The sequence below is a fragment of the Hemitrygon akajei genome, chromosome 18 (genome assembly GCF_048418815.1).
Source record: "Hemitrygon akajei chromosome 18, sHemAka1.3, whole genome shotgun sequence".
Classification (NCBI taxonomy): Eukaryota; Metazoa; Chordata; class Chondrichthyes; order Myliobatiformes; family Dasyatidae; genus Hemitrygon; species Hemitrygon akajei.
This window is the reverse complement of record NC_133141.1, coordinates 13,079,655-13,105,822: the sequence shown is the minus strand read 5'-3', so window position 1 is coordinate 13,105,822 and position 26,168 is coordinate 13,079,655. Positions and strand designations below refer to the sequence as shown.

At 41.4% G+C, this 26,168-nt stretch overlaps 1 protein-coding gene across 4 annotated transcripts in view; it reads right to left on the bottom strand.

The window, feature by feature from the left end:
• LOC140741104 (cysteine/serine-rich nuclear protein 2-like) overlaps window positions 1–26,168 on the bottom strand; it is a 95,203-nt gene that overhangs the window by 41,645 nt on the left and 27,390 nt on the right. The window contains exon 1 of one of the 4 annotated variants that reach the window (XM_073070855.1): window positions 24,268–24,608. The exons of 1 other annotated variant lie outside the window; for it this stretch is intronic. The gene's annotated coding sequence lies outside the window, so the exon portion shown is untranslated. Of the gene's footprint in view, window positions 1–23,679; window positions 24,051–24,267; window positions 24,609–26,168 lie in introns of those variants that run through there. 2 more of the 4 variants (XM_073070854.1, XM_073070860.1) reach the window with 2 other exon arrangements.

Below are 26,168 nucleotides of genomic sequence, written 5' to 3'. Positions count from 1 at the left end.
GGTGCAACACCATAGTGGGTGATGATGAAGAGTAACCCAAATATTCTTCTATGTGCCTTGATAAGAGTTCACAAATAACCGTGGGGAATGCTAAAAGTACACAAAACTAATTGTTTTCCTGTCGCTTCTGAGGATAGCAACTTAGAAAACCTACAGCACAATACAGGTCATTCGATCCACAATGCTGTGCCGAACATATCTTTTTTTTTAATTATTTTTTTGGAGTTATACAAAGAGGCTTATACAGTGCAAAACAAACATATCAAATGTACACATGTCCTTACTTTAGAAATTACCTAGGGTTACCCATAGCCTTTCATTTTTCTAAACTCCATGTACCTATCCAGGAGTCTCTTAAAAGACCCTATCATATCCGCCTCCAACACCGTCGCCAGCAGCCCATTCCACGCACTCATCACTCTCTGTGTAAAAAACTTACCCCTGACATCCCCTCTGTACCTACTCCCCAGCACCTTAAACCTGTGCCCCCTCGTGCTAGCCATTTCAGCCCTGGGAAAAAGCCCGACTATCCACATGACCAATGCCTCTCATCGTCTTCTACACCTCTATCAGGTCACCTCTCATCCTCCATCGCTCCAAGGAAAAAAGGCCACGTTCACTCAACCTGTTTTCATAAGGCATGCTCCCCAATCCAGGCAACATCCTTGTAAATCTCCTCTGCACCCTTTCTATAGTTTCTACATCCTTCCTGTAGTGAGGCGACCAGAACTGAGCACAGTACTCCAAGTGGGGTCTGACCCATGGTTGATGAAGGCCAATGCACCATACGCTTTCTTAACCAGAGTCAACCAGCGCAACAGCTTTGAGGGTCCTATGGACATGGACCCCAAGATCCCTCTGATCCTCCACACTGCCAAGAGTCTTACCATTAAGACTATATTGTGCCATCATATTTGACCTACCAAAATGAACCATCTCACACTTATCTGGGTTGAACTCCATCTGCCACTTCTCAGCCCAGTTTTGCATCCTATCAATGTCCTGCTGTAACCTCTGACAGTTCTCCACACTATCCACAACACCCCCCAACTTTTGTGTCATTAGCAAATTCCTCCACTTCCTCATCCAGGTCATTTATAAAAATCGTGAAGACTAAGGGTCCCAGAACAGATCACTGAGACACACCACTGGTCACCAACCTCCATGCAGAATACATCCCATCTACAACCACTCTTTGCCATCTGTGGGCAAGCCAGTTCTGGATCCACAAAGCAAGGTCCCCTTGGATCCCATGCCTCCTTACTTTCTCAATAAGCCCTGCATGAGCTACCTTATCAAATGCCTTGCTGAAATCCATATACACTACATCTACTGCTCTATCTTCATCAATGTGTTTAGTCACTTCCTCAAAAAATTCAATCAGGCTCGTAAGGCATGAACTGCCTTTCACAAAGCCATGCTGACTATTCCTAATCATATTATACCTCTCCAAATGTTCATAAATCCTGCCTCTCAGGATCTTCTCCATCAACTTACCAACCACTGAAGTAAGACTCACTGGCCTGTAATTTCCTGGGCTATCTCTACTCCCTTTCTTGAATAAGGGAACAACATCCACAACCCTCCAATCCTCTGGAACCTCTCCCGTCCCCATCGATAATGCAAAGATCATCGGCAGAGGCTCAGCAATCTCCCCCCTTGCCTCCCACTGTAGCCTAGGGTACATCTTGTACGGTCCCGGTGACTTATCCAACTTGATGCTTTCCAAAAGGATAAACATTATCAGTTTCATGAAAATATGGGAGTGATATTCACTTGAAAAGAACAGCAAGAACAGCTTAGATTCTGCACAAATGATCAAATGGGGCCTTTAGTGACACACAGTTTATATACAAGGAATCAGAAGATTGAACCAGGAGATTCAAAGTTAAAACAACCACATTTTGAAGTGACCAAACTTGTTAATTAATTCATTTAATAAATATTTAAAGCAGATATATTTAAAGTGGAGGTTGGTAGGTTCATGATTAGTCAGGGCATCAAAGGTTTTTGGGGCGAAGGCAGGAAAGTGAGGAAATAAATCAACCAAGATCGAATGGCAGAGCAGAATGAATGGGCCAAATGACCCATTGCCTCTCCTATGCCATATGGTCTTTATGAGATCTGGGTGCCACTGGCACAGTGAGCAATTATTGATCATCCCTTGATGAGAGTGGTAGTTAAGAGTGCTTTCATGACCACTGCAGCTCTTCTTGTGAAGGTTCGTTTACAAAGGGAGTCCAAGGATTTCAACTCAGCAATAAAGATAGATTAGACATTTCCAAGTCAGACTTGGCGGGAACCTGCAGTTGGTGGTAGACAAAGTTCAAAGTAAAATTTATTATCAGAGTACATACATACAACCCTGAAATTCTTTTTCTGCGGGCATACTTAAACTTGTAGAATAGTAACTATAAACTCTAAACATCAGGAATATAAACTGTAAACAAACTGTGCAAATGCAGGTACAAAGAAATAGCAATAAATGAGCATGAAATAACAACAGTCCTTAAGTGAGCCTAAGAGTGTAGCTATCCACTTTTGTTCAAGAGCCTGATGGCTGAGGGGTAATAACTGTTCTTGAACCTGGTGGTGAGAGTCCTGAGGCTCCAGTACCTTCTACCTGACGGCAGCAGCAAGAAAAGAGCATGGTCTGGATGGTGGGGATCTTTGATGATGGATATTGCTTTTCTAATGGCAACATTTCATGTAGATGTACTCAATGGATGGGAGGGTTTTACCTACAATATACTGGGCCAAATCCACTAACCTTGTCCTTTTTGATGGTAGAGTTCACAAGTTTAGGAAATGCTATTAAGAGTATTTTAGGCAAGTACACACTTACGGCCACTGTGTGTCATGAAGGGAACGAATATTTAGAGTGGTGAATGAGTTACCAATTAAACTTGTTGCTTTGTCCTGAAGGATCAGTCTCCTTAATGTAAATTATACCCAAGGACAGTTCAACTCTGAATGCGAGCAATGCATTCTCCAACTACCATTTTTCTTTATTTTAAACACTGAAAGCAGAGAAAAAGTAAATGGAAATAAGTGAAATCTACAACTGAAAAAAATGTATTTCATACTGGTTTACTCAAGTCTCACTGGGGTTTCACTTGTGACATGACATTTTTGCCCAGAACAAACACACAACTCTTTAAGGAATTCAGTGCAGGAAAGATGTTTCCAGGTTTGCAAATGAGGAGAGATTGAGTAGGCTGGGACTGCATTCTCTTGAGTTTAAAAAGAGAGGAGATCTCAGTGAAACTTAAGATTCTTACAGGGCTCAACCGTTTGAAGGCAAGCAGGTCGCTTCTCCTGGTTGAGGAGTCTAGAACCAGAGGTCAGAGCCAGAATATGTAGCAGACACTTAGGATTGAATTGAGGAGAAACCTCTTCATTCAGAGGCTGGTGATCCTTTGGAATTTGACGCTCCAGAGAGATGTGGAGGATTAGAATTCATTCAAAGCAGACGAGGACAGATTTCTCAGCATTCAGAGGATCGAGGGATTTGTGCAGAGCACAGGAAAGATCAGCCATGATCTTGATTGATGGTAGAGCAGACTCAAAGGGCAAATCACCTATTCCAGCTTCTATTTCTTAAGTTAATTATCTAAACCTGAATGATGAGACAGTGAAGAGAAGCAGAGAAGAAAACAAGTCTGCCATGACTGAAAGTAGCAACAGTAAAATGCCAGAGCAAGGGCTCCCAGACCATTAACACCCAGTTACAACTTTATCAAAATACCAATTCTGACATGCACAATCCTTCGATGTCTTTTCCTTCAACAGTTTATGCAATTGGTTTAGATTTACCTTGTGCAACTTCCTTTTGCAATACAATGCCACAATCCTGGCCTCCACTGCTGTCCATGTGAAGTTTGCATGCTCTCCCAGTGACCATGTGGGCTTCTCCCCAGATGCTTCAGTTTCCTGCCACAGCCCAAAGACATGCTGGTCAGTTAATTGGCCACTAAATTACCCCTTGCTGTAGGATAATGGCAAAAAGAATCAAAGAGAATGTGATGGGTTGTGAGAGAGAACAAGTTTCAGGATACTGGGAAAAAGAAGAATGGGATTGCATCTCATGAGAGAGTGTCCCTTTGGAATTTGCATAGACCCAATGTCATTATAAGCAAAAAGATGCCGAGAGAGATCTGTTTGTGAATGGAATGCACGTCCTGCATAACAACTCCTAGCTATCAACTAGGCACATCAGATACCCATCCACTTGCTCAAATGGACACTGATGACCCTGTGGTGCTGTTCAAAGAGCTCAGAGGTTCCTTTGTACCCCAAGCTAACTTGCCTCCCTCACACTGTACCTTTAAAAGCAGATCACTGATTGCTCATCTCCTTCACGGTATCTAAGCTTTTCACGCAGGTCGCTACACATTAAGACAACACATCAGGTCTTGCTTATATGCCAGGCAAGACTTCTTTGTGGAGACCGATCTCAATCCCAAGGAGATGTTTTGAAAAATACAGCCAAGAGTCCTCAAGAAAAAGTAGTCAATTCAGCAGTAGGTTTAGGTCAAAATTGTCCTGTGTGTGTAAAGAATAAAGGGGCTAAACGTATGCAATAAACCAGGTGCTTGTTTGGTAAAATTTCATAAATAGGACAGGAAAAAAAACTGGGCAGCCTTGTTGCAAGCTTCTTTTAAAATACACTCAACAATCAAATGAACATTACCATGGAAACACTTTGCCACAAACCATTTAAAAACATGTCACATGCCTTCCATTCTTGCACACTCCGGGTCAGGTCACCATGAACAATTGACAGATACACCAACAACTATTAATCGATTCGATAGGTGTTTAAATTTTCAGACACTCCCTGAGAATTTTAAACTATACGAACACTTTTGTTTTGAGAGACTCATTTGCTTTCAGAAGTAACATTTAAATTGTGGGGAAGGGGAATGTACAGCAATCTATATCTGTGCCAGGTTTTGAATGTCATTCAATGTGGATGGCTCGAGTTGGTCAGTAATCTTCATACATAGTGCGCATGGTAGGCTCCCCTAGGCAAAGAGCTATCACTTAGTCTGTCCCAAGACAGTAAACCAGCTGTATTATTTTGTGAAATCAACAGCACCATGTGTTGAATCAGCCACAGTCAGCTGAAAAGACATAATCCTCATGGCACTTTTGATCCAATCATTTGCCTCCTCACTGTCATGGAACCAACTGAAGATCCAACAATTCATAGCCAAGTGAACCCTTTATTAACAACAATGGGCACCAAATGGAAAGTATTTTCAAAAGGTAGAACTTAAATACTGACTGCAGCTGATTTTAGGGCATTTTGTTGAGGGATGAAAAAGAGCATCTTCTGAAAATATTCCCTCCAGCTAAAAATCTCAGTACTAATTATATCTAACACACAAATGGTACTGTTAATTTCACCAAATAATGGACCTGATTTTTGGAACTTTTGTCCAATACAGCTAGTTTACTACCATTCCTGAGGTCCTATTCATCAATCATTACTTTGCATACTGACCCACATTGACACCTGGTGAAACACCATCTTGATTTTTAAATTCTCATTTTCATTTTCTGAGCCTACTATGGCCTTGTTTCCAACCATCTTTAATCTCCACCAGTCCAACATTCATGCCAAATCTCTGCACTCTTCCAATTCCAATCTCAATCATCCTTGCTTTAATCTCTCCCTCACTAGTATGCTGTATTCAACTGCCTGAGTTTCAAGCTCTGGAATTCCAATCCTAAACTCCTCTCTCCTCCTTTAACACAATCTGTAAAACACTGTTGCATCTCCTTTAACAACCGGCCCTCACTTTCACACAAAAGATCAGTGTAGCAGCTGCAGAATTTAAATTTAGTTATTAAATAATTTGGCATTGCTTGGGAAAAATTCTTAGCAGCGATCTTAAAACTACCAAGCTGTTGTCAAAACCCTAGATTACTTGTTTTCTTTGGGACAGAATTAGCCATAGTCATATAACACTAGAGCACAGAAATAGTAGTTTCTGCCAAACCATTAATCTGCCTAGTCCCACCAACCTGCACTCAGACCATAACCCTCCAAGATTGATTAGTCATGACTTACCACACACAAAGCCATGTTGATTATCCCTCATCCGTCCCTGACTACCCAAATACTTATCTGATCCCTTAGAAGACCTTCCAATAACTTTCCCACAACTGATGTTAGTCTCACCAACCTATTATTTAGAAGCATAGAAAAGCTACAGCACAATACAGGCCCTTCGGCCCACAACGCTGTCCCGAACATGTACTTACTTTAGACATTACCTAGGGTTACCTATAGCCCTCTATTTTTCTAAGCTCCATCTGTATTTCAAGGAGCCTCTTAAAAGACCCTATCTTTTCCACCTCCACCACCGCCGCCAGCAGCCCATTCCACACACTCACCACTCTCTGCATGAAAAAACTTACCCCTGAAACTTTCCTTAAAGCTGTGCCCTCTCATGTTAGCCATTTCAGCCCTGGAAAAAACCCTCTGGCTATCCACACATTACTGGCTTATTCTTGGAGCCTTTCTTAAATAACACAATATTAGCTATCCTTCAATCCTCCTGGACCTCACCTGTTGCAAAAGGATGATTTAAATATCTCTGTTCAGGCCCTTGTAATCCTGCACTTGCCTCCCACAGGGTCCGAGCAAACACCTTGTCAGACCCGGGGATTTACCCACCCTAATTTGCCTCAAGACTGTAAACACCTCCTCTGTAATAGGTATAGGGGCCATGACCTTGCTGTTGCTTTGCCACAGTTCTATAGACTGTGTCCATCTCTCGAGTAAATACAGATGCAAAAAAATCCATTTACGATCTCCTTCATTTCCTTCTGCTCCAGACATGGATTACCATTCTAATTTTCCAGAGGATCAATTTTGTCCTTTACAATTGTCTTGCTCTTAACATAGCTGTACAATTCCTTGGGATTCTCCTTCACGTTTCCAATCCACATTTGCCAGATCATTTCTGATATCATCAGAATTGGCCTTTCTCCAACTTAGAATCTCAACCCAAGGACCAGACCTATCTTTTTGCATATTTACTTTGAAACTAATGGCATTATGATCACTAGATGCAAAGTGTTCCCCTACACAGACTTCTGTCACCTGCCCTGTCTCATTCCCTAATAAGAGGTCTAGTATCGTTATCTCTCTAGTTGGGATTTCTATGTACTGATTACTTTCCTGAACACATTTGAGAAATTCTTTCGCATACAGCCTTTTTATGGTATGGGAGCCCCAGTCAACATGTGGAAAGTTAAAAATCACCCACTCTTTCAACCTCATGTTTCTTGCAACACTGTGATCTCTACAAATTTGTTCCTTTAAATCCTGCAGACTGTTGGGTAGTCTATAAAATGATCCACTAACGTGGTCATACCTTTCTTATTCCTCAATTCTACCCATAAAGCCTCACTAGATGAACTCGCCAGTCTGTCCTGACTGAGCACTGCCATTACATTTTTCTCTGATGAGTAATGCCACCCCTCCCCCTTTAATCCCTCCTGCTCAATTATGTCCAAAACAATGGAACCCCGAAACAGATGATATTTTTATCAATTCATCACACTATTCTAACTCAGAAAAACCAGTGAGGCCCTCCATTGGCTTGGTCAACCATGAATATTGCATCCCAGCTGTCTAAGTGATAAAGCAAGTATGCAAGTCAGGGTTGTATGATATGGAGACCAAACTATTGCCCATGTAGCAGTCTTGCCCTCTCCTCACAGCTGATGAGCCTAAAGGAACAGCAGAGACCGATACAGTTTGGCATCAGTGGCATTGCAGGAGTTGTCAGTCAGCATTGAACTCAGTGCTGGACTGCCTTAGGGACTCCAGCTCCAGATTTTTCCTCTGGGTTTACTCCCGAAGCATACAAGAGCAATCACATCAGCCCCATTCTCCGTTCTTCTCTCATCTCCCCAAAACTACTGTAACATGCTGCAAGGTTTCACTACTAATGTAGTGGCCTCTCTGTAATGTTTCACTGCTACGGCTAAAGTAATGATTTCTCTGTAGCAGCAATGTTTGGGTTATGACTAGAGATAACGGGGCAGGTTAGCCAATGAGCGGGATGTTGTTCTTTCTTGTGTGCCCGCGAGCAGGGATTTTGCAGTCTTTTGTCAGGGAACAATGAAGAGAGAGGACGCAAATGGAGAGAGTTGGTAGACCGCCAGATGGAGTGGACTGAAAAGTGAGGGTCCAAACCTATGCTTGGAGGTGGTCGACAGGAACAAATGAATGAACAGTGAGCTCCAACGTTTGTGCATTAGACTGTTTCATGAGAATGAGCCCTTTTCTTTTGTTTCTTTACTAACCATACAGTCAAATTAAGAATTATAAAACTCAGCCGTTTAATTGCATATTGTGTACTGTTTGTTATTTCGTGGTATTGATTTGTAACAGGGGACACACTGCACAGCATCCACCCAAACAAGATTTCTTAAGTTTGGACGAGCTGGGGGCTATCATCTCCTAGATTAAGCAGCTAGCTGAACAGAGGGTTACATTATTCTCCAAATGTCAATCTAGTTCCCTGCTGAAAGTCTGTTTTGGCTCTATTTTCACCACTCTTACAGGCAACGGGCTCCAGATCACCAAACACTGCCTGTCTGAACAGACTTCCTGCTTACTTTCCTTTACCATGTGTCCTTCAGCCATCTATTGCTGGTACAGCTTCCCTCTTTAGTATTAGAGATGCAATAACAGACAGAATATCTATAGATATATACCACTTCAAGGGTCATTACCACAAAGGCCTATGAAAAGACTATACAAAGCTGAAAGAAACATTTTTGATGTAGAGGCAGAGAGGGAAGCAGAACAGTAGGTGCAAAGGTGCAGACAGTTGAGAGCTGGAGGAAGCCCAGGAATACAGAGAAGCAGAGCCACAGAAAGAGAGAGTAGAACACAAGGATAGAAATTTTTTTAAAACCTTGATGTTGGTTGAATGAGAACAAATAGAAGCTTACAGCCAGAGGCTTGATGCATCTTAGGACATGGGCAGCAGAACTTTTGGATGAGTTCAAATTCAGGAATGGGTGTTTCAGCAGAAAAGTTTGTAAGTATGAGAATGAAGGCAATTGGCTCAACATGAGGCAGTGAAGGAATAGTGAATGGCAGCAGTCAGCTCACTTTCAATGCCAAGAAACATATGGAATCTCTAAGTGTACAGCTTAAGAGAAGCTCCAGTGTTGTATTTTACTAGCTGGAAATGAAGTCAAAGACATGGTAAAGAGTCAGCAGAAAATTACTTATGGAGAGTCTGCAGCTGAACATTTTGTGAAATATTGGCAATGTCTCGGATGGCAAGACGAGTCAAAGATTACAAAGAGCTTGTAAGGCTTAAATAATGCTGAGCACATCTAGAAAGTTCACAAAAGTAAAAATAAATTAAGATATACTCCACATCCAACCATCTTAGCTGGAGAGGGCAGCATCTCACTTCAAGAAAGCCCCAGCTTCCTAAAATGGGTATTTGTGGGGTGGTGTGTATTTTACTGAGTGTGAATAAATGGGGTTTTCTTACAAAAATTATTAGGAACCACTAAAAGGATTAGTATTCACCCACCTTCAGCTGCAGGGACTAAGCCCAGTAGATGAAGCAAAGCTTTAAATATGTACAGGCTCAGTAGTGCAATTTGTTTTCACACCTGAAGTCCACTTTACTGATCCCTCTCCATCCCAACAAACCTTCAAAGATTGAGACATTGATTCCAGCCAAGTAGAGTGCTACCGAGTCCTCCTTCAAAAGGCAATCGACACTGATGACAGCCCACCAACTCAGCCTGATGGCAACTCTCATTGACACATCTGATTCCCCCCCACCCCCGAAACATTTACACACTTTCTTGGGAGGTTAAGCAAGTTCAGCTTGTCATCAAACATTTAAATTTCTACAAATGCACTGTTGGAAGTCTTTTGACTGGTTGTATCATGATCTAGTATGGCAGCTCAAATGCACAGGAATGCAAATTGCAGAGAGTAATGGACTCCCCAATAAATCATGGGCACATGTTTCCTCACCCTCAGTAGTATCTACAGGAGATAATGCCACAAGGAGTGAACACCCACCATATGAGTCTGCAATCTACTCGCTGCTACCGTTAGGTAGGGTGTATAGAAGTCCCACACCACCAGGTTCAGAAACAGCTACTTCTCTTCAACTATTTGGTTCTTGAACCATCCAGCAAAATCCTAATCACTACAGTTTAGCAACAGTATGATCACCTTTCACTAAAATGGACATTTTCATTTTAATTGTGTTTTATTGTAAAATGGTGTTTAATTTATGATTAATGTTGTCCTTCTGAATGCTATGCATCTGATGCTACATACTGTGATGTTGCTGCAAGCAAGCTTTTGATTGCACCTGTGCATATAACAACAAACTTGACTGGCAGACCAAAAGAGGGCTACCGTCTAGATACCGAGCACGGCTCAAAGCAGGTCCAGCAACAAATTTAAATATCAACCCCAAGCTTCCCCATTAGTCAAGTGCTGATCCCTTCATTATACTCCCAGTGAGCATGTTGCTGTTCCTGTAAACCTCCCACTCCACCATAAATAGAAAGTTTCTCTTTTCAGTTGTGGTGGCTCGTTTAAAACCATAGACCACTGGGTAGATTCCTGACACGAGTCTAGCCCACAATAGAGACAGAACTGCACTAGATGGGATCACACTGATTCAGGAATCAGACTTGTAACAGAAGCTGATGGTGCAGCCATTTGAGCAAACCCAAATGTCAACCACAGACAGACGTGGCAATGTGTCAGTCCAAAGTTCAAGGTCAAGGATGTCAAGAACCCAAGAAACCTCTGCAGCAGGACAAGGAATGGTTTGGTCGGAAGGAAGGAATTCCATATTCACTGCAAAAGTAAATCATTCACCCACTCTGCTCATGTCTGGAAAAGCAGTCCATTCTGTCTCACTTCACTGCTCTACAAAATATTACATTTCATGCTTTCATCCAATCTTATTCACAGTGCTCACTTTGATCCCAAAGCATAGAATATATTTAACAGCTTACATGTTAAATTCCAGCCTTAGCCAACTGGGATCACCTGTAACCCAACAAACACCTGGAGTCAGCCCTTCCAGAAAACTTTCCTCCACTTCTTCCATTTCTGCAGCCCTCCAAAAAACTAACTAAAAACACTCCTCACCAAGTTATTTTACCAGCTGAGCTCGAGTTCAAAGATAATTTGTATGTCGCTATTAATACAAAATAAATTAAGTTTCCTATTTACTTGACCTATGCCAGCGTGGATACTGATTTGAGAGTCATAATTTCAGCTTCCCTTGGAGCAGAGGTTCTCAACCTTTATTATGCCATGGACCTCTACCATTAACCAAGGGGTCTGTGAACACCCTTGCCTTGGAGCCACAGAACAAGTAACATTTCTCATATTTTAGTGCCCATGGTGCAACTCTACTCTTCCTAATACTTAGCAGAAAACTGCTTTTACCCCAAGAGTTTGCTGCATGTCATAAAGACTCAGTAAAACACTTATTTGCTCTTGGTTATGCCATAAGACCTGCTAAGACCCATATCACTGAATCTAGTATGGTTCAGATACTCTTAACTCCGCTACCAAGAACTCCAAGAGAAACACCTTGGGTAATTGGGCTACCTTCATTGCACCAGAGGCAGTGTGCACCAGCAGTAACAGGACTTGCAGTGGTCAAGCTAATTAAGTACAATGCTCCATAACAAAGTACAGGCACTTCCTATAAATAGTACAACTCATTACAGGGAACTTATGGGGATCATAAATAACAATGTAAAGTGCACCCATTACAATTTGGTGGTGACAGATATAATAAGTTGGTGCATAATTTGACTAATTGCTCAGTAACAAATGAACTATCTACTGGTCATCATGATGCTAAATTAAGGCACATGCAACAGATTGAGAGGGGATGCATATCTGTATGTTAGTTTTGACAAAGGATCAATCAATTCAGAGTGTGTAACAGATCACTTTGGTTTCCAACCCTGCTGTACACAGCAATCATCTCCTCAAATTTAAACTCACTTAAAAGAGAGTCTTGCCAGTGTTGCATCAAGAACCAGCCCATCATAAGCAGGGAGAAGGCAGACATAATACAACTGCAGCACCATAACAATTTTTAAGTATCACTGAGTGCGAACATCAAGACCCGATGAGATGGTTGTCACAGTGCAATAAAAATTCATGCCACATTGAGTTACATGTGCTTGAGTCCCAACAAGACAAGAGATGATACAAATTCAGGCATCATTTCATTGGTTACTAAGCAATTTTCACTCCTAGATTTAAAAAACACCTTGTTAAAAAGAGCTAAACATTGATTGGCAATAAAGGTTCAACATAGTGAAGTAATATTAAAGTTTAAATGAGATAGCTATCATTGGGTAAAAAAAAAAAGAGGGAATTCTGTGCAGGCATTGCTCTATGCATCATTTTATACTTTTAGTAACTATTCACCAAATGCCATCATTTAACTGGGGAGTCATCTGTGCCTGATACTTTTATAGCCAGTGGCAGTGGCATCAGGAGTACCAGGAAGAAACGCAACACAGAAAACCTACAGCACAATACAGGCCCTTTGGCCCATAAAGCTGTGCCGAACATGTACTTACCTTAGAAATTACCAAGGCTTACCCATAGCTTTCTATTTTTCTCAGCTCCATATACCTATCTAAAAGTCTCTTAAAAGACCCCTATCATATCCGCCTCCACCACCGTCGCTGGCAGCCCATTCCACGCACTCACCACTCTCTGCATAAAAAACTTAACCCTGATATCTCCTCTGTACCTACTCCCTAGCATCTTAAAATTGTGCCCTCTCATGCTAGCCACTTCAGCCCTGGGAAAAAGCCTCTGACTATCCACACGATCAATGCCTCTCATCATCTTCTACATCTCTATCAGGTCACCTCTCATCCTCCGTCGCTCCAAGGAGAAAAGGCTGAGTTCACTCAACCTGTTTTCATAAGGCATGCTCCCCAATCCAGGCAACATCCTTGTAAATCTCCTCTGCACCCTTTCTAAGGTTTCCACATTCTTCCTGTAGTGAGGCGACCAGAACTGAGCACAGTACTCCAAGTGGGGTCTCACCAGGGTCCTATATAGCCACAACATTACCTCTTGGCTCCTAAACTCAATCCCACGGTTGATGGCGGCCAATGCACCGTATGCCTTCCTAACCACAGAGTCAACCTGCACAGCAGCTTTGAGTGTCCTATGGACATGGACCCCAAGATCCCTCTGATCCTCCACACTGCCAAGAGTCTTACCATTAATACTATATTCTGCCATCATATTTGACCTACCAAAATGAACCACTTCACACTTATCCGAGTTGAACTCCATTTGCCATTACTCAGCCCAGTTTTGCATCCTATCAATGTCCCGCTGTAACCTCTGACAGCCCTCCACACTATCCACAACACCCCCAACTTTTGTGTCATCAAGAACCATCACTAAGCTGCAAGCATCAGCCACTTCTGGTTTTAACTCAAACTAGGTAATCCCAAACCCAAAAATCACTGTGGTGGAGCTCAGGACTTCCCTGTTCAGAAGCATATGCAAGATTTTTTTTTAAGATAAATTAACATATTTTAAACACAACTAATCAGGAACCATCAATTCTTCTACCATATTTCTGACATCATGACCAACCACCAAGCAAATATGTGCATCAAGTACAAAAAGAGTTTAGATGAAAGAATGAAGACAGTTCATTATAACAAAGCTTGCTAGCAACAGAAAATGCCAGACCTACTTGCATACTATGCATCGAGTGAAGAGCCACTTACTTCTGTTGATAATCAAGACACCCTCATATTTCAACAAACCTTGCCTCTTGCACAGTACAATATTCCTGACAGAGATGAGCAAATTTATATTTATGCAAAGAATAAGGTGAGTGTGCCTTATATATGAACATTCGTACTGAAACAGCTTGCTTCATTTCACAGCTTTTTCTTGTTGTCACGACAATGGACAGAAAGGTCTCCCTGTATAATAGTTCTCCTTGACATGACTCGAGACATTTTTCTGGCTCCAGTCCCAAGGGGAACTGCATGTTTACATCCCTCAAAACAGGAGGCCATTCAGCCCCTCAGGTTTGTTCTACCATGGCTAATTTGACACTTCATCCATGATTATGTAACTTTCAGTGGTCTTATCTGGTATAAAGTTATATCAATGGTTCTGGAAACTTTCAATCAACCTCTAGTTTGAACAACTTCTATTGGTGGACAGGAAGGAGAAACCAGTTCCAGATTTCCACTACCCATTCAGTGGAGAATTACGTCCTGGCTCCATTCCCAAATGCCCTAGTTCCAAGCTTAACAGTACAGTCATCTTGTTTTGGATTCCTTATCCGAATGTACTTTAAATGAAAGGACTGGACAGCTTAGAAGGGTAGAAGAGGTATAGTTGTGCCTTCACCTGAATGCAGTACTCCACTGTTTGCCAACCTTTTTTAAAAAGCAAACTTTCATCCAGAGATTGAATGCAACATCTTTTAGAATCCTTATCGAAAAATGATATTTAACAGTTTCAATTAGAGCAATAGGTTATATTTATTGGTGACCAATAATGGTTTAACTGAACCAATTCCACATAACACCCAAACAATGCAGAAATACTTACTGCATAATAGACCCCTTGTAATGTTCAACAGGACAAGACTCAAATTCCATACAAGACCAGGTTAGAGGATGAGTATCCCGTGGTGAGTAGCTCCCCTCCTGATGCCAAAAGGTGCATGTCAGGTGTGACAGAATACTTGTTTTATGAGTGTCGCTCCAATAGTTAAACTTAACACCAGTCAGGCCCAAGCAGCCTGCTTAACAAGCAGGTCTTCCACCAATGATGCAGTGTGATCATATACAAAAGTGCATTGTTGGTACGCACCTAGACTACTTTGACTGTATCTACCAAACACATTGCTGCTACCACCAAGAGGGATGGTAGCAGCAGGACACGGGACTCCACCACCAGGTCTGACAGCATCTTGATTGGAAGCACAGTGAATTGTTTAATTGGGCCATTGGTTAATTGGGGCAGCCACTTATTTGAGACAACTCTTAAAGAATTAAAGCTAATTGAGAAAATAGCCGGATTCTCTGCATTTATTTGGGACACTACGCCGCTTAATTGGGACAGGAGATTGTTGCTGAACAGTTTCTAACTACCATCAGTCAAGTACACTTGTGTGGCCATTAGACACTACACCATGCTTAAAGCAAACAGTTTTTAAAGCAAATGACATTAAAAAATCTTGAAATTTCCTGGCAGAAAATGATCAAAAGTCACTACCTTTTAAAAAAAATAATAAATCAGCATCTTTCAACCCTAATGGATAACACAAGCGAATGTGACTTTTGATAATTTTCTGCCAGGAAATTTCAAGATTCAAGGTTGCTTAATGTCATTTGTAGTACACAGGTGTAAGGAGAACAAAATAATTGTTACTTTGGATCCAGGATACTATGTAGCCTCCTCTCTGACGGGAGTATGACAAATAGTCCAGGAGCAGGGTGTGTGGGATCCTTTATGACATTCCTGGACTACAACATTACTTCATGCTGAAAGGCAATGAAAGCAGTCTATTATCAGCATTAGGTGCCTGTGCTGACTTTGTTCATTTACAGTTAATCAAAAGAACATGGCCACATACAATGGATGAATTCTTATGTCGATAAGTATTAGGAACTAAAAGTTTTATAGTACTGTAGTAATACTTATACTGTTCTAATTTGTTCTTCATTTAAATACACAATTTGTTACTTAGTTAAATGGCAGCTTGTCCTTTTTTTTTAAATATCTTTTTAATTATTTCCATGAAATTTTGGTTAATTGGGGCAGCAGCTTACTTGAACCAAAATGTACTAGTCTTTATGTGCCCCAATTAACTGGAACCCACTGTACATCATCATCCCTGTATCTGAATCCTGGGACTCCCTCCCCAACAGCACTTTAGGAGTACCTTTGCCAGAAGGACTAACTATTGAAGGCGGCGGCTCACGATCGACTTCAAGGGCAAATAAGAATAGGCAATAAATGTCAGCCTTGCTGGTGACAAACACCCCAACAACAAAAAAATTACAAATTTCATTAATCAAAAACCACTTCCATGCTGTACAGGATTGCATTCAATGCTTTCAACACCAGCTCTTTGTTCTGTCCTCATGTTAGCTGTGGATCAGTGGGTTGTGCTCTTGTCTCAGAATCAGAGGCTGTTGTTTCAAGTCCCAGATATTCCAGAACCCAAGTACTGCAATGCCTTTCAGAGATGTTGAAACAAAGCCCCAACTGATTTCTCAGGTAGATATACACGCAAGTTATCACATTGTAAAAATATTGACAATTTTGCAAATGCTGAAAATGTGATGTCAAATAGTAGAAATGATTAAATGGTAGAAGGGATGACTGAACAAGGTAAAGGGAGATGGAAATAAGAAACAAAATATGATCTGAGGAAATTCAAGTGTGAATGGTAGAATCGGTATTTGAAATTGCTGAACTCTATGTCAAGCCCAGAAGACTGCATGTGCTTAATCAGATGTAGTGCTGTTCCTCAAGATTGCATTGAGCTTCATTGAAACAGCAGAGGTGGTCAAGGACAGAGTGAAAATGGGACAGAGAATTAAAGCAACAGGAAACTGACAGCTTGAAATCATCCTCACAAACCAAACTGTAAAGAGGTCATGCAATCTACATTTGTCTGCACAATGTAGAGATGTTCACATCATTAGTAGTGAACACAGCACTAAATTGAAAGCTCTGCTTCACCTACAAAGTGGAGAACTGGACTGGAAGAGGGAGAAACAAAAGGGCAAGAGCACATCTGGCACAAGAAGGTGCCATGAGTGGACTTCCAGTTAAGATGGCACTACTAAATGTCTGCAACAGCTTCCTAGTAGTCAAAGAGCCAAGAAATCCAAGTAAAAACATACAAAAAATACCTTTCCTGAGGTAAATTGTGTTAAATTATTGATGTAGACAGTAAAGGGGCAAACAATGGCAAGGATAGTTCAGGGTATGAATTGATGCAATGGAGTTCCAACGCCCGTACAACTGGCCCGGGCGCAAGGTTGGATCGCTCTGGGCACCAAGCTGATTTGAAGAGCTTGAAAGTAGCTTCAGGCTAGGCAACAAAATCCAGAGCAAGCTGTGGGGCAGTGTGGTCTAGCACACCGGAGCTTTTCTCAGCAGCGGTCCCTGGGTCCTAGTGCAAGGTACAATGTGCTTTTTAGACAGCTTAAACACCAGCTCAGATCATAGGGGAGAGCTAATTTTGCCCACTCTCCGTGATCCACTTTCCAGGATGCGGAGCCTTTTGCTGCTCTGTTGTTGGGTCAATTTAAACATCGGCCCAGATAGAAAAGACAGGGTATCCGTTGGGACAAGAGCCAATTTCATTCTGTGTCCGCGATGGTCACCTTCATGGTGCTGAGGCTATGAAGACTGCCTGGCTGCTGTGCTTCATGCTTGCTAATGTGATGAACTGATAAGCACGGCTTTGGGCCTACTACAGGATGCTCTGGGGTTCAGAATCTGTGGACTGACTTGAGGACTTATTTTTGGTTCGGAATACTGTTGTTCGCTTCAATTGTTTGCATGATTTGTATTTTTATCCTTTCTTTCTCTTGTGCATTCAGTGCTGGTCTTTCATTTTTATGTTTTTTTCTTTAACTGGGTTCTTTCAGGTTTCTTACTTTGTGGCTACCCGTGAGCAAGCAAATCTCAAGGTTGTATAATTTATACATTCTTTGATAATAAATATACTTGAAACATTAAGGGAGATTCAGAACTAGAATATCATTGACAGAATCAACCCCTCGGAATGCTGTAAAGACTGGGAAGGGCATGACATGTTTAATGGTGGTAGTATGTGGAGGCTAGTGCTATTGAAGGCAAATAAAAGACAACCTTAAGTTCCTTTGGAAGGGCAGGGTAAGACTGAGAATAAAAGTGATGAAAGGAAGAGACTGTTGATGTCCTATCAACTACGATGGATGGCAAATCACCACTGAGAGAAAAGGTCTAACAGAAGCACTGCTAGGGACAGTGACATTGTCAGAACACAACTTCCAGAGATTGATAACCTAAAAGACTGGATGAAGTGCAGCCAAGATCACTGTAGGAGTTGGTATGTTTACAATCGATATAGCTCAATAATATTCCTGTTCCCAGAAATGACAAAGGAAATAAAGTAAGAATCTGAGATGGAGCAATAGGTGAGTGGTAGAACTTGGAAGGAGTGTTGTCAAATTCGCTATTTTGGGTCATGGCAGGAAATGGCAACAATATGCTCAATGTATTGGGGAAAAATAGTAAGGGATGGAACTAAGCAAGACTGGGGAAAAAAGAGCCAGTATCTGCAGAGGACCCCAGAGAAAGACCTTTAAGTGGATGGCGTGAGTGCAGAAAAAGAAGTTGCTCAAATGAAAACAAGTGCAGGCAGCTAGTGGCAGATGAGGCCAGTTGGGCCCCCTGTTCAGTAAGTAGGGGGCAGTCCTGGAGAATATACAGAGATTGGACATCTACTGTATGTGAAAAGAAGATTAGAGTGGCATAGAACAGTGCACATCTTACAAGTAGCAGGGGAGAGCTTTGGGTATGAGGGAACAGCAAAGATGGGAAGAATGAGTTAAGGGTGCTAGAGAACAAGCTGAACAATAAATCTATCATGGCAGTAGATCATGTAGACCTTGGGGAGAAGGCAGAGGTGGCCTGCACTGGGTCCATAGACCAAGAAACCAGAGGCCATGGAAAGGAGCTGCCATTACCAGGTGTCAATCCAGGCTGCTCAATTTCTCTCAGCACTTTTGCTTCCTGAACTGCAGGGAGCAAAGTGCAAATGGCAAGTGCTTGCTGCAGAGCCAGCACATTGCTTGAACAAGGAACATATTTCCAAGGATTTGCAGCCATAGAACACACAGAGAAGAACCAAAAAGGCTGACAAATATCAAGCTCTTTGCATTTATTCTAAACCCTCTGGTTTTAAAACCAAAAAGTCACATTCTCAAGGGTCCATTGAGATTGAGGGAACTAGAGGTCATTTAAGCAGCTGACTACAAAATTCTTCCCCTGGAATTTCAGGCTAGATTAATTGATTAGGATTGCAGAAGAGCCCAAGATATCTGGTTACGCAGGTGGTGACGAGAGGGCGAACAGGAGTGAGATATGTCAACTAGTGGAGTAGTGCCGCAGTAACAACCTGGCACTCGACGTCAGCAAGACAAAAGAGCTGATTGTGGACTTCAGGAAGGGTAAGACGAAGGAACACATACCTATCCTCATAGGGGGATCAGAAGTGGAGAGAGTGAGCAGTTTCAAGTTCCTGGGTGTCAAGATCTATGAGGATCTAACCTGGTCCCAACATAACAATGTAGTTATAAAGAAGGCAAGACAGTGACTATGCTTCATTAGGAGTTTGAAGAGATTTGGCATGTCAACAAATACACTCAAAAACTTCTATAGATGTACCGTGGAGAGCATTCTGACGGGCTGCATCACTGTCTGGTATGGGGGGGGGGGGGGGGGGCACTACTGCACAGGACCGAAAGAAGCTGCAGAGGGTTGTAAATCTAGTCAGCTCCATCTTGGGTACTAGCCTACAAAATACCCAGGACATCTTTAGGGAGCGGTGTCTCAGAAAAGCAGCGTCCATTATTAAGGACTTCCAGCACCCAGGGCATGCCCTTTTCTCACTGTTACCATCAGGGAGGAGGTACAGAAGCCTGAAGGCACACACTCAGCAATTCAGGAACAGCTTCTTCCCCTCTGCCATCCGATTCCTAAATGGGCATTGAAGCTTTGGACATTATCTCACTTTTTTAAAAAAAAATACAATATTTCTGTTTTTGCACTTTTTAAAATCTATTCAACATACGTAATTGATTTACTTGTTTATTTATTATTATTTTATCTACTATTAATTTTTCCCCCTCTGCTAGATTATGTGTTGCATTCAACTGCTGCTGCTAAATTAACAAATTTCACGTCACATGCCAGTGATAATAAACCTGATTCTGATTTGAGCTTCACACTATTGATCCAATGTAGTGAAACCTATCTCTTAAGGCAAATGGTATTGTGCCAGTTTGGCCTGATTGATGTTGAATTTCAAGAACCATGGAGTGGGGATGGAGGGGGTTCAATGTCATCTTTCTGGATTGGTTTGGAGAGAACATTTTCCCCCTACATCCACCCCAAGAATATTTCACTCTCTTCTTGCTCTTTTCAGACAAGCAAAAATGACTGGGTGGGGAAGGAGAAGGGGCCTGATCTATTGGAGGACTATTCATTTTATTTTATTTATTTTAAAACACACAAGACCAACAACACAGAAAATGAGTGCAAGATCAAAATAACATCAGGAAATGGACGATTTAAGTTTTAAAGATACAGAGGGCAATTTTCTTTAGGGAGCAGGGAAGAATGAATATAAAGTTACAACATCCATGAAGAATGGTAACATTCAACAATTGTCACCAATTTTTATTGTTAAAGAGGAAAAGGCAGATATGCACTATTGAATAAGCAGTCCCTACATAAGGGCATTTGGCCCTTCACATGACAAACACAGCTTGTCCTTTGTCCATGACTTCCCCCCTCCCCCTGAGGTCTTGCAATTCTTATTACCCCAAGCATTGATTCATTTCCCTTCAGAAAGCCACACATCTGCCTTTGCCACCCCACCAAAACAACACAATGCAGGCATTGCAGAGAAATGTTTCCTCAGATTGCCTTTGTTGCTTTGAATTTGCTTCTCAACTCGAGTTTGAGTGCTCTGAACTCTTGCCCAATTATAAATTTAAGTCATCACAGGTTTCTTATCACTGGTTTGTATGGTAATGGTAATCATCGTCTGTTGCATTTGTAACTTCAAAATTACTGGAACAAGTGAGCACAGTTGTATAGCAGTTAGCATAACACTTACAGAGTCAGCAACTGGGCTTCAATTCCTGTCGCTGTATGTAAGAAGTTTAAATGTTCTCCCCTTGACCACTTAGAATTCCTTTGAGAACTCCAGTTTCCCCCCACATTCCAAAGACATACATGTTAGAGTTAGCAAGATGTGGGTATGCTATGTTGGCAGTGGAAGCAGGACCATACTTGAGAACTGCCCCCAGCATTTCCTTGGACTGTGTTGGTTATTCATGCAAATGACACATTTTATTGTTGTTTTTATGTACATGTGACAAATAAAGCTAATCTTAATCTTTGAAGAAAAACAAGACAAAATCTTGCTGTAACCACTTGGTTTTGCATACAAAAGGTCTAGTTTGGCTCATCAGCTGGAGTGTACTGTATTCATACCAAAAATAAAATACGCATTTTGTTTTCCTCCTTTCACACAGATGAAGGAAGCTTATCTTTGGTTCTCTCCTCTCTATGACTCAAGGGACAAGAACACCCAACACAAGAAAGTTCTGAGTTTTAATCTCAAATGGCTCCTTTTATGGTCAGATAATGTATACAGTATACAATCTGAAGTACTTGCCTTCACTCTCAAAGAATCTGTACAAGCAGGATGTTATATTGGCACTCATTGTCTTCATTCAGTTAAAGATTTTTCATTTTTTAAAAACATTCAAGAACCATCATTTCCCACAGCAGTTGTGTGAAATATTGACCTGTTGCATTGGATAATGGCGATTTTTGTTATAAATTATTTAAATAGTCAAAGGCTTGCATGGGAGTTGGTCAGGGGCGTGGGGTTGGGCAGGCACAGTGTGCAGACAGGCAAGAGGGGGCAATCCTTGGCACAAATTTAAATACTCACTTATGCGCATTGAAGCTTACACATCTTGCATCACAACCGGTGGACTTTGCAAATGGATATAACCACTGATGACTGTCAAGTTGAACAGTCGAAGTCTTGCATGCACAATAAACAGTCATTGAGAGGAGAGAACAGTCAAGAGGTTTCTCCTCATCTTTATGACGGGAAATCAAAACACATTTTATTTTCGGCTCAAATACAGTACACTCCAGATAACAAGACAAACCAAACACACTGTATGCAAAATCAAGTGGCTGCAGTGAGTGAATTATTTTTCTCCTGCCTCTCAATGACATTTAATAGTCAAAATAAGCAATAATGCAAGTTGAGGCACCATTAATCCTTTAAGTTAGCAAGTTACAAAAATGGATTAACAATTGAACACAAATTTTCTCTTTGCATGTAATCTGGTGAAAACAGTACCATCTGCCTTGGTTCCCTGTATTAGAAAGGTTCGATCGTATTATTTTGGAAAGCTGCCTTTTCTCAACATTGCATGTGTTCACCAAAGGTATCAAAAGGTGTCTGAGTCATCTTTCCTTCTGGGAAAAGGCTGTATCTCTGCATTCAAGTGTGGCACAGGGAAAAATGTCAAGCCAAAATTATCGGTACCCACTAGCAGTGTGCCACCTTGCCATATCAACAATGTACTGCTTTAACCTCATCTAATCATCACATCCATTGTTCAAGTGGCAAAAGACTTTTTTCCCTCTGTCCATTGCATTCACAAGCAGTTGAAATGTACAACCTTGAACTGTTCTTTTGCCAGCATCACTGAGATACAATTCAAAAGATAAACATGAAAGATTCTGCAGACACTGGAAATCTTGAGCAGCACACACAACATGCTGGAGGAACTTTGAAGGATATTCATAGATGCTGCCTCACTTGCTGAGTTCCTCCAGCATTCACATGCGACTGTTTTCCCTCTATCTTCATGCCTTTTATCAATACACTCCTTAAAAACTCCCCCCTCCCCAAATCTAGGTCTTAATTTCTTGTGGCACAGTGAAATTTTTTTGAACTTGCTTATGTATATGAAGCTGCTCTTGACATTTTATGACAAAAGGCACCACCTAAATGCAAGTTGTTGTTTCTTTGCAGGCTTCCTGTTAAAGCTTACAGACATTTTAGCAATAGCTTTAATAGGATCATAGATTAAAATTAAGTATTGCCAAATAGGCATGAGTAGCATTTGAACAGAAATTATAAAACCAAACCTGGAAATTATCAGTGGTGTCATAGTATACTTCCCATTACATTTCCTTAATACTTTAAATACATAATTTATCTATAACATGAGCAGAACCATCTAATTCACACAGTGGGCAATAATACATTTAAAGCACCACAGCACCTTAATATTTACATTTTACCAAATTAACTATTAGTGAACTTACATTAAAAGATTGGATCAATGTAAATTTCAATCGAGGCAGAACAAAAAGTGATACTTAATACAGAGAAATGTATAATAGAGATATGTAGAGGTTCAATAAGAACAGCAAGTTAGCAAACGTATATTCTGTTTCACCAGCTATCACCAGAAGAATGCACGCAGTACACTGCAGCTGACTTTAAAAATAACTGCAACTATGAAAGAATTAGATTTAAAGACTTGGCTAACTACTGAGTGAATGGTCAATGCCGTTGCAAGAAGCTAAATAATGGAGCAATAAGGTGGTGGCATTTAAAATAACCTAATGCATCAACTCATCATTGGCTCTAACGACAATTTACCGGCGACTATCCCGGAAACCGCATCACAAGCGGTGTCAAGCCCACCCGACCATTAAACATAAAAAATAGAGTGCTATCATATATCCCTATCATAACGGGCTAATAACCATTCAAAAGCGAAAATAAATTTCCCTACCTTAAGTGTAGACTATAATCGGCAATTGCCTTCCTACTTAGAGTTGTACGGGGATTTAAATGGCGCTTGACTGGGCGAGTCTTTTTCTCCAGAGGAGTCTTTAGAGAATATATATACAACCCCTTTTCCAAAGAGATCCGTGTTAATGAAAGTGCTCTTTTTTTAAACCGGTGCAGATATTTACGATTAATCTCATCAATAAGATGTAGATAGTTACTGGCCTCAACATAGAGGGCTGGCGGTTATCAGAGGGGCCAGTAAAAACTGTTAGCAAAACTGACTTGCCGCAGCCCCTCCTCGGTACCGCTACTACGTAACAATGGGCTCAGTTGTCCTCAGCGCCGCTATTTATTGACGTGCTGTCACGTCACCCGGATAACCAGAGCGCCTGCCTGAAAGCGCCCAAATGCGGTCTGGGAGTTGTGGTACGCCACCTTTATCTGGATGCCCGTGATATTTGGGCACTTTTTCAGCAGCAGGGAAAAGAACAGTAGAATAAAAACCAAATATTGAAAATCCGAAGTAAAAGCAGAAAATGCTGCAGCTCGGCAGCAATGTGGAGAAAGAAACAGCTAATGTTTCAATTACCTTAAATAAAAACTGCCCATGTTAGCTTCGTAGAACAGTACAGCACAGGAACAATGTTGTGCCGAAAACTAATCCCTCCTGCCTACACAATGTCTATGTCCCTCCATCTTCCTCACATTCATGTGCCTATCTAAACGTCTCTTAAAAGTCTCTAACGTATTTGCCTCTACCACCATACCAGGCAGCGCATTCCATTATCCACCACTCTCTGAGTAAAAATGCTTACCCTCACACCCCCTTTGAACCTAGCCTCTCTCACATTCAGTACATCCCCTCTGATATTAGACATTTCTACCCTGGGAAAAAAATTCTATTCTATCTATGCCTCACATAATCTTATAAACCTCTATCAGATCTCCCCTCAGCCTCCGCCGCTCCAAAGCTCACGTCATCCGTGAAAGTCTACACCGACGAACGTCACGTCAATTTCTGGCCAACCCTCCCGTTAACACAGGTAAACAATCATTCATTCATGACACGTGGTTTAAGGTATAAACACATCGATTGTGGTATCGGCACATCCTCACGTTCACTGTTAGGCAAAAGTCAACGAACGTACGCTGCATTTTCTGTACGGCGATTGTTATCCTCTATTAGCTGCATCAAAGTTTACTCCATGGACAGCAGCGAGGAGACACTCCTGGCGCCCAAGGGAAGTGTTTGCGAGCTCTCCACATCAGTCCAACAGATTATAGGAAAAATCGAGGCTGCGCAGCTGGGTAGAGCAAGACAGGTACAAATATTGATGGGAAATTGATCAGTTTTCAAGAGAAAATAAAACAATTTTTTTTTTAAATCACAACAGTTACCCCAAAGATAAAAGGATGATACTTGGGTGGACGCTGTACATCTTCGTTAATTTTTTTTCGGTTAAACAGCTAAGCGCTGAAGGGAAGAACGGTTTTCAGCAATAATTCCAGCTCCAAGAGCCAACAGCAAAGTAGCATTCGTTACAGCACCAAAACCATTAAGTCCGAAAATGTGGGTCGATTTATTTAGCCTTTAACTGCTCAGCAGTTCTTGGACACTAATGAGTTTATTTACTGAAGACGTCCCACCGGGGCGGGCGCTCCTGAGCCCTCCTCGTGGTTGTCTGTCTGGTAGTATATGGGCAGGAGTCAGGAAGACTCGTATTTTGGACAGTTTAGCTTTTATCAATCCACATCATTTGGCGTTTCTCTGAATCATTCCTACCTTCACCCTCGCCTCCATCAATTTACCTGTGTTGCTCCGAAAGCAAAATGCAACAGATGGTGGAAATCTGAACTTAAAACAGAAAATGCTGGAAATGCGACATCTTAAGCAGCAGAGTTAAAGTTTCAGGTCAATTATCTTTCATCCATTGTTTCTCTTTTCAGAGGCTGGCTGACCTGCCAGTTTATTTCTAGTAACCAGTTTAATTCCTTCTGCTATCTTCATTATTCACCCCATTTCAACAGAAAAGATAAAATAAAAGCATACCTTATTGACAACAAAGGCTTTAATTCAAACTTACTGGGAAAATTATGGAATACAGAGCATTTTAATTAAAACACTTTAAGATTAGATCTCTCTTACTGTAATGCTGTACTGAACACTATAGGTCATTGTGTGGGGTGGGTGCGTGATAACACTGAAGCCCAAGTAGTAAATTTTTTTATAATTATATAAAACAAAAAATAATGTTAATGTGAATGTAGGTCCCTTGGAAGATGAGAAGGGAGAATTAATATTAGGTAATTGGAAATGGCCGAGGCCTTGAATGACAATCAGTCTTCTCGGTGGAGGACACGTCTAACATGCCAAAAAGAGATGTTATGGATACAATGGGAGATGCAGACCTCAATACTATCGCTGTCACAAAAGAGGTAGCAATGAGCAATCAAGTGGGCTTAAAGGTAGACAAGTTCCTTGGTCCTGAT